This window comes from Phoxinus phoxinus, assembly GCF_949152265.1.
Source record: "Phoxinus phoxinus genome assembly, chromosome: 2".
Classification (NCBI taxonomy): domain Eukaryota; kingdom Metazoa; phylum Chordata; class Actinopteri; order Cypriniformes; family Leuciscidae; genus Phoxinus; species Phoxinus phoxinus.
Genome location: NC_136877.1, coordinates 10,774,947 through 10,784,836, shown reverse-complemented (window position 1 = coordinate 10,784,836; position 9,890 = coordinate 10,774,947).

The window sequence follows — 9,890 nt, the reverse complement described above, 5'->3', positions numbered from 1 at the left end:
GAGTTGAATCCAAGCAATAGAACACTTGTAAGATTCAATTGAGAGTTCTTCTGTTACATCGCGAGGCTGCAGAAATCTGATCTTTTTATACAAATCGGATTGTTTTGTTCTGTCACTAAAGTTTTTAAATCACTAAAATTTGTAATAGAATACTAAAACTTTACTTAAGTAAAAAATTTTTTTTAAACAATAATAATAATAATAACAATATATATATATATATATATATATATATATATATATATATATATATATATATATATATGTATATATATATATATATATATATATATATATATATATATATATACAGTCATGGCCAAAATTGTTGGCACCCCAGTTTTTATCTCAAAACTGGCTGTAAAAAATAAATCTGCATTGTTTATCCTTTTGAGCTTTCATTCAAAAAATTGCCAAACTTCTAACCTTTCATTGAAGAAAGAGAATTGAGAGTGGGGCTAAATCACATTATGAAATAAATGTTTTTCTCCAAAACACGTTGGCCACAATTATTGACACCCTTTTATTAAATACTTTTTGCAACCTCATTTTGCCAAGATAACAGCTCTGAGTCTTCTCCTATAATGCCTGATGAGTTTGGAGAACACCTGACAAGAGATCAGAGATCATTCCTCCATACAGAATCTCTCCAGATCCTGCAGATTCCAAGATCCATGTTGGTGCTTCTTCTCTTCAGTTCAGCCCACTCATTTTCTATAGGGTTCAGGCCAGGGACTGGGATGGCCATTGCAGATCTTGGTTTTGTGCTCAGTGACCCATTTTTGTTTTGATTTTGATATTTGTTTTTGGATCACTGTCCTGTTGGAAGATCCAAACATGGCCCGTTATAAGATTTCTAGCCCCGGCTGTTAGGTTTCGATTTTTTATCTGTTGGTATTTGATCCAATCCATGATGCCATGTATATGAACAAGATGTCCAGGACCTCTGGAAGAAAATTAGGCTCACAGCAGTAAAGATACAGCAGAGTATTTCATTTTACACATGGGGTACTTTTTTATCCCTGTGTGCACCAAACCCATCTTAAGTGTTTGCTGCCAAAAAAGCTATTTGTTTTGGTTCCTCTGCCCATAGAACGTTTGAAAAGTACCTGACACAACTGGCACTTCAAACGGGACGGGTTCTATGGTCAGATGAAACAAAAAAATAGCTTTTTTGGCAGCAAACACTTAAGATGGGTTTGGTGCTATGTCACTATATCACCAAAAATCCGCTATCTCAAAATCAAACTCCTCTCACAAAAACCCACGAGGTCAAGATGTGTTGATTTCACTTTTATACAGATGTGCGATTGTGTGGTCTGTTCCCGACCGTGTCAATCAAACGCTGATTCGGCGGATCACACCTGATGAAACACTTGTGAAACACTCCGAGGCTTCGTTTGGCCATAGTCACGTGACATGAGTGTTTTGAATCACGCTTCGGACCAGTGTTTCGAAACATCTGCGCTTCGGGATCCCGCAAAGCTTCGGAACGACTGTTTCGCATCAGCCATCCCTATGTTTCAGATCATTTCAGATCGTTCAGATCGACCGAAGACCTCACCACAATAGATCCAGCAATCTGTTTAATCCAGCTCTGTCAGGGCAATTGTTCCCTTGATGACCACACTAGACATGTTTTGGACATTGAATATCTCACAGACTTTGCAGTCATTGACTTTTACTGCCATGGACTCAATCATTACCATGGAGCATAGCCTGCCATGTTTTCCAGAATGTCCAGTTTTGATGGTGCTCCCAACATCAGCCTGTTTACAACATGGCCGCCACACATAGCCTGCTCACAACACGTCAGTGTTTCCGCCTGTCATGAACGTTGCATCTGAAGCTATCAAGGTGGTCCTGGTGTTTGGACTGACTTCCAGTTTGGCTGACACACCACTGATGTCGGTGTGAGCAGCTGGCATCTCTGTGGTGCTTGCAAGTCAGGGGGTCACATAGGTTATCTGTGCTTTAGGAGAAATACTGTAAATACTGAAACTATCCTTTAAATAGCACTTTGCATTTCTGAATAGCAAAGGTTAAATTGATCTTCAATTCCATGTCGAGTCACCTTTATTTATATAGTGCTTTATACAATACAGAGTAGCAATTAAAAGTATAAATTATTCAATGATCCAGTTCATTTCGGCTGTACAGCAGCTCTTAAAAGTGTAGTGTCATTGTTCAGCTGAAGTCAGTTCAGTGTTTGTTTACATGCAAAAGTTTTTCTCTTTTAAATCTCATTTGGCTTACATTTACAGTTTTTTTTCAATTGCTAACAAGCATTGTTCCATACTGAAGCCACATTTTCAAAACTCTTCATACAGTCTGCAGTACCAAGATAAATCTTGGCCAAACAGTTCACCTCATCCCCAACACTCACTCAGACCTACTTCATATGTCTCAAAATAAGCTTGTTCATAACACTGGCAACAATTCTCTTTCAGAAAAAATACATGTCATTCATTACACACTGACCTAAAAACACTAACAACAGGGAGCATTGCATAAATGAACTATTATCTTTGAAGTTTGAATGTTTTTTTTAAATAAATATTCATGTATACATGAAAATATCCTTTTCATTTTTACTGACTGTATTGCGGCATAAAGAATGAATGAAAAAAATGCAGCAATTCGTTTTGTTTCTATATCTTTACATATAGTAACTGACAAGCAAAACATGAGAAGTTGAAACATCAAAATCCTGAAGCAATAATAATTACAAATCATTATTATTAAAAAAAACATAATCAAAAAACATGTATAGTATAATAATGTGCAATATTGGAGTCCCAGCTATAGGAGGCCTTGCTATGTAGAGTTTGTGTGTTCTTTCCGTGTTGACGTTGGTTTCCTCTGGGTTTCCCCACAATCCAAAGACATACAGAACAGGTTAATTGGAGACTGTAAGTTTGCCTATAGGTGTGAGTGTGAATATGAATGTGTGCGAGTGTGTCATGCCTGTGATGGACCGGCCATCTGTTCAGGGTGTTTTCCTGTCTACGACCCGAGATGCTGGGAAAGACTCCAGCCTCCCAAAGACCCTACAGTATATAGGACAAATACTTTGGAAAATGGATGGATGGAATAGATGGGATGGATGGATGGCTATAAAGTACTGTAAGGGTTCTAGTTTTCAAAATAAATCATTCTGAAGCCATCCCGATTTACCAAAAGTTGACTAAAAAAATACTACCGTAAGACTAAAAATAGGACACCTGGGAAGGATTTCAGCTGAAATTGCAATTAGTTGTGTTTGTAATAATAATTATTATTTATTTTTATTGTAATATTCTGATAATATTTTTTTATTTCAATATAATTACTGCAGAAATGTACAGAGTTTATCATCATTTTGATTTGAATGTGCTTTTGAAGTGTTAGCATTTGAAAAATGTGCTGCAAATATATAGTTGTCACCATGATGTCATGTATTGTCTGCACCTGTTCTCATTAGTCCCTGATTAGTTTACCTTCCTCCACATGTGCCTGTTTAACTCCCTCCTCACTCTGTATTTATACTCCCTGTTCTGGTCATCCTTTGTCAGTTATTGTATGTGCGAGTACTCTTTGTCTTCAGGAATAAACCGCTATTGTTTGGAATTTACGTCGTCTTTGTGAACTCTTGCTACATGCAGCACCGTGACAGAATAACTGACCCTCTAAACGAGTATTTAATCAAGAAGATGGACTCACCTGCACTGCACCTCCTTTTTTGCCTGGAGATTCGACTGTGGCTGGGGTATCTAGCCATAATGCTCCAGAATGGTAAAATCTCTCTCAGCACTCAAGAGCTGAGGCATCCACGGAGAAGATTGAAGCGCCGGAGCTTGGGCAGGCGGATCAGTCCATCGCAGAGCCAGGAGTGGACATAGACCTAATAGACATGTGGTCGGCGGATCCTATTCCCACCCAAGTCCCCACCCTCGTATCATCAGTCTCTTCACCGGTTCTGTCCGGAGACCTTCTGCCCTCTTCACTCCAACATCCTGAGCCCATCTCCATCGCTGGTTTCGGCTAGTCCCTTGGATCCGTCGGCACCACTAGTGTTATCAAGCTCCTCGGCTTTGCCACCGCCGCTAGCTCTGTGCGGCTCAACTGCCTTGCCTCGGGCCTCTCCAACACCAGTGCGGCATAAAAGAGAGTCCCCGGCTACGAATCAGGCCTCAGGTCCCACGTCTCCACCTCAGCCCGTCAACCCGTCACATTGCCTCGCCACTCCCTCGTCACCGCCGTGGCCCAGCTGCCCGGGTACTCCGCTGGGTTCCATCGGGACTCCAGGTCTGCCTTCAGCAGTCGATGCCCAGCTGCTGACACGGACTTCCGGGGTTCCGGCGACGCCTACTCCCTGCACCCCTACGTCATAATTGGACTCCTCCCTTCCTCCGGCTTCCCCATCGCCCTCTCTCACCGCATCGTCGCCCCGGTCAGCCGGATCCCCGTCAACGCCTCAGTCCCGTGAGTCACCGGCTGGGCTCCAGGCTTCCAGTGCTTCAGAGTCGCCCCGGTCCGTCAGCCTCTCTACTACGCCGGTTCCTACCTTCACCACGGTTCCGCCTCCGTTGTCTGGACCCTGGATTCTGCCTAACCTGTCACTCAGGTCTCCATCCTGGCTCCTCCCACCTTCAGCTACACCATTTCACAGAATCCTCAAGGTTATCTCCATCCATCACCAGCTCCACGCCCTCCACCTAAACATCCGCCTCATATCCACACCCTCTTTTCTGTCGCCATCACGGCGCGAGGGCGCGCCTACCCGAGGGGGGGCCTAATGTCACCATGATGTCATGCATTGTCTGCACCTGTTCTCATTAGTCCCTGATTAGTTTACCTTCCTCCACTGGTGCCTGTTTAACTCCCTCCTCACTCTGTATTTATTCTCCATGTTCTGTTCATCCTTTGTCAGTTATTGTATGCGTTACCTCGTGTGTGCGAGTACTCTTCGTCTTCAGGAATAAACCGCTATTGTTTGGATTTACTTCGTCTTTGTAACTCGTTTGATTTTGCTACACATGCAGCACCATGACAATAGTGTTGTGCAGATGGTAAAGTATGAATAACAAAAGTCTTCATGGATTTTGGAAAATGTGGTCATTGAATGCATTTTGTGTGAAAGCAATAAAAAATTATTCACAGTTTGGACCGCATAGACTTCTGTTTAGCTGAATGTATTAAGAGTTTTGACCGATGTTTGTTAGCAATAGAAAAAAACTGCAAATATTTGTCATGTTTTCCTCCATTAAATCATTGTGTAACAAATCACTGAATGCTATAACAATTTTAAATAAAAAAAAAATAGGGTAATCTGTGATTGAAATGAATGAGAATGAAACCATGTCAAATTTATGCAGTAAAAAACACTGAACATGAAATTCAGAGGTCAAAAACTAGGACACATTTCTCAATATTTTTCAAAACTCTTCACACAGTAAGCAAAACAAGTGTATATGTTGGCTAAACTGTAGATCATTCATCATTGCTTTTGCAAAAATGCATTCAGTGACTACATCTTTCAAATTACAATAAAGGAGAACTCCAGCGCAAAATGAACCTTTGGTCTAATTACACATTGTTACCTAGTCAACCAACCGTTATCTGAGATTTGTTTTCATGATTATCGAATGTAAATAGTTTTATCTCTAAAAACAGTTTAGCCTATAACGCTAGTATAACGCTAGTATATGGGGCATAGGGTAATGACAAATAAAAATCGCTTGTTAATACCACTAACAAGGCTCAAAATAGCCCCACACTAACACGGTAGCATAATGAGGGTCCCTACCTTCAAACCGAAGCATTGAGAACTTTGACAGTGTCCAGACAGTTTAATAAGAAGATATTTTATACATACAGTCAACTTCACGTATACAAGCAGAAGCCATCTTTGAAAAACAGACTCGATCAGTCAATCTACGAAACGCCGATCTAAATGCGCTGGACCATACGAGATTCTACACAGTTCAGCGCATTTGGATCGGCGTTTCGTTGATCGACTGATCGAGTCTGTTTTTCAAAGATGGCTTCTGCTTGTATACGTGAAGTTGACTGTATGTATAAAATATCTTCTTATTAAACTGTCTGGACACTGTCAAAGTTCTCAATGCTTCGGTTTGAAGGTAGGGACCCTCATTATGCTGCCGTGTTAGTGTGGGGCTATTTTGAGCCTTGTTAGTATGGGGTTATTATTGTTGCAATATTCCAAATAAATAGATTAATATTCACAAATAAATGTAAATAGATTCACAAAAATGTATCGAATGCACAAATGAATAGATTAAGATCCACAAATAAATGTAAAGAGTTTCACAAAAAATGATAAAATTCACAAATAAATAAAATGAGATTTGCAAATAAATAAAATATTTACACATGTTTTATTATTTTACAAACACAACTCTGCCTGGCATTTATTTGTGAATCGGTTCCTGTGCATTTGTGGATTTTGAAACACTTCTAGCATAGACGTGCAGAGAAATCACAATATCGAATCACAATATCGAACCACAAATAGGTGGACTCAACCCACCGCCTACTCAAGCCAATCAGATAACGGCCATATCGAGCTGGCCAATCGTAGCACGTTATCGCTTCAACCAATCACGTTAGGCTTTACACTCGGGGCGGGAAGTGGGAACCCTATACTGTCTATGGCCTCTTTATATTTCCATCAGGATACACTCAGGGAATTATGATAATCAGAGATCCCGAGCATCATGAACAGTCTCTACACCGGCAAGAGGCGCGACACAGCGCGTCAAAAGCAAATAAGCACTGTCTATTCACTGCTGCCGCTGCAGTTTCAAATAATGTAAAACTAGCAGGTTTGAAATGTTAACACATATTCCCTATGTGACGTCTGCTTAGCTTTATATGCATAATCGTGCTCTTAACGGCTCTGATCGTTGCCTACTGACTAGTGCTGGTTACTATCATATTTCGTGATAGTGTACTGGACGCGGGGCATTCATTGATAGTAAACGGATGCCCGCACTTCTGATGTAGCGGCTACTTCACGCAATTAGGACAAATGATTTTGCACATTCGCCGGTGTAGAGACTGTTCATGATGCTCGGGATCTCTGATTATCATAATTTCCTGAGTGTATCCTGATGGAAATATAAAGAGGCCTTAAACTCCAACAATCTTTTGAAAACAGAGTGTTTTTACCACACACAGTTCAGCGCTACTACTGCGCTCCAGTGCTCCTTTCATTGATGCAAGAATCAGTTCCCACTTCCCGCCCCAAGTGTAAAGCCTAACGTGATTGGTTGAAGCGATAACGTGCTACGATTGGCCAGCTCGATGTGGCCGTTATCTGATTGGCTTGACTAGGCGGTGGGTGGAGTCCACCTATTTGTGGATTTCTCTGCACGTCTGCGCTAGAAGTGTTTCAAAATCCACAAATGTGTGCAGCGATTTACAAATGCACAGGAACCAATTCACAAATAAATGCCAGGCAGAGTTGTGTTTGTAAAATAATAAAACATTTGTAAATATTTTATTTATTTGCAAATCTCATTTTATTTATTTGTGAATTTTATAATTTTTTGTGAAACTCTTTTCATTTATTTGTGGATCTTAATCTATTCATTTGTGCATTCGATACATTTTTGTGAATCTCTTTACATTTATTTGTGAATATTAATCTATTTATTTGGAATATTGCAACAATAATAACCCCATATGTTAGTGGTATTAACAAGCGATTTGTATTTGTCATTACTCTATGCCCAATATACTAGCGTTATACTAGCGTTATAGGCTAAACTGTTTTTAGAGCTAAAACTATTTACATTCGATAATCATGAAAACAAATCTCAGATAACGGTTGACTAGGTAACAATGTGTAATTAGACCAAAGGTTCATTTTGCGCTGGAGTTCTCCTTTAACTCTTTTCTCACTTTCTCACACAACAACCAGCAAAACTTTGTGTATCTACAAGCCAATTTGCACATGCCTAACTGTTTTCAAAACTGTTAAACTTCAGTTCAAAACAATACCATAATACAAAACTGAATAAGACAGCAATTTACTACATTTCTACAGTATTGTAATGAAATATATTTTGAATCTAAAAATTAAATGCTATAAAGACAATTGGACCAACCCCAGCTGATTGTATCTGTGGATGGTGTGTATACAAATTCTTGTATTTTAGAATTACTCAGTGCAAAAAAAAAAGAAGACATAAAATATATTGAAGCATACTGCAACATGTCTGATTCATTCCAGTGACATATATTGCAGTGAATCCTAAACAGTAGAGAGGTGTCCTTGTTTTACAGAAGAAAACATTGTTTAATACTACCTGTTGTTAATGTTTTTTAGGTCATTGTTTTGTGGGTGACAAAGTGTGTTTGTTGGTTGTCAACCTTTGCTAGTGTTATGGAAGAATGTGTTGTTTTGAGAGATGTAGTGATTTGGTAGTTTTAGTGCATTTTGAATGTGAAATTAACTGCTGTGCCGAGCTGATAGTTGGTTAGGAGAACTGTGAGAAGAGTTTTGAAAAAGTGACTTAAGTATTGAGAAATGTGTCCTAGCGACTGTAAAAAAACTGTATTATGAATGAAATGATGAGGAAATAGAGTTAGTTACACATAATTCTTTCATACACTAAGAGAATAGAGCAACCCAGTTTATGTGCATAGGGAACATCATTTGTGAGTAGTCATGTTCCAAATGCCTTTATCCAAAGCGACTTCCAGAAGTGTTATTCAGTCATCCTGATTCAGTCATCCTGCTGATGCCTATTACTCAATCCTTGAATTTTATGATATCAATATTATATGGTAGTATTAAGATATGTTTGTGTTCTTGAGACATTTATCTTGGTGCAGAGTTTGAAAAGTAGAGATACTTAGGAAACTTAAAGGTATATTTCACCCAAAAATGAACATTCTGGCATCATTTACTGACCTTCATGTCATTCCAAACCTGTATGACTTTCTTTCTTTTTCAGAGCTTAAAAGAAGATAGGTTAACCAGACACATTCGTTTCCCATTGCCTTTCATTGTATTGACAAAAAATTCAATGGAAGTCAATGGGAACCAACCAAGACTGTTTGGTTATCAACATTCTTCAAAATATTCCACACTTTTATGTTCCACACACAGAAAGTCATACAGGTATTGAACAACATGGGGGTGAGTAGATGATGACAGAATTTTTATTTTTTGAAAATTCTTTAAGAGAAAAAAAACAACGTGAGAGCTTCAGAGTTAGACAAAATTTGAGTTCTCTTGTAAAACCTTAGAGGAGACAAATGTGAGAGGGTAGAGTATTTTTCTCAGGAGGAAACTCTGATAAGAGGAGACTTAAGCAAACATCTACATTTGATATTTATGCAAATTTCCATCAAGTACAATCTTTTGAGGTGTTAAAGATATCTCATTTCTGATCTTTCTTTCCTCTGTGTTGTATGCATACACACTCTTTCTCTGGTGTAAGCATGTCGACCAAAGCATGAATTGAACAGAATGCTTAAAAACTGCTTTTCTTTTCATAGCACACTTAAACTAAAAATGCCACTATCTTGTATGATGTTAATCTTCTCCAGTGCAAGCCAGAAATTGGTTCCATGTCATCAGGTTTCCACATCACAATGAAAAAAAAAAGCATTGTAAAGGACAACATCCATTCCTTGTTTTGCACGGAGCTCTCAGAAGCATCCATTCAAGGATAAAATACTAAAGAACAGCCTTTCCCACAGGGAAAGAGTGCATTATTGTATTGTTGACATTATGGAGGGTTAGCTGAGTGAAACTGTTCTGAAGACAAACCCCAGCTAACAGGGGACGTTCCCCAGAAGCTCCATAACGTTCCGGCAAGGTTGTCTTAAAGTTATGAACAAATGTTCTTCCAGTCACATTAATAGAACATTTG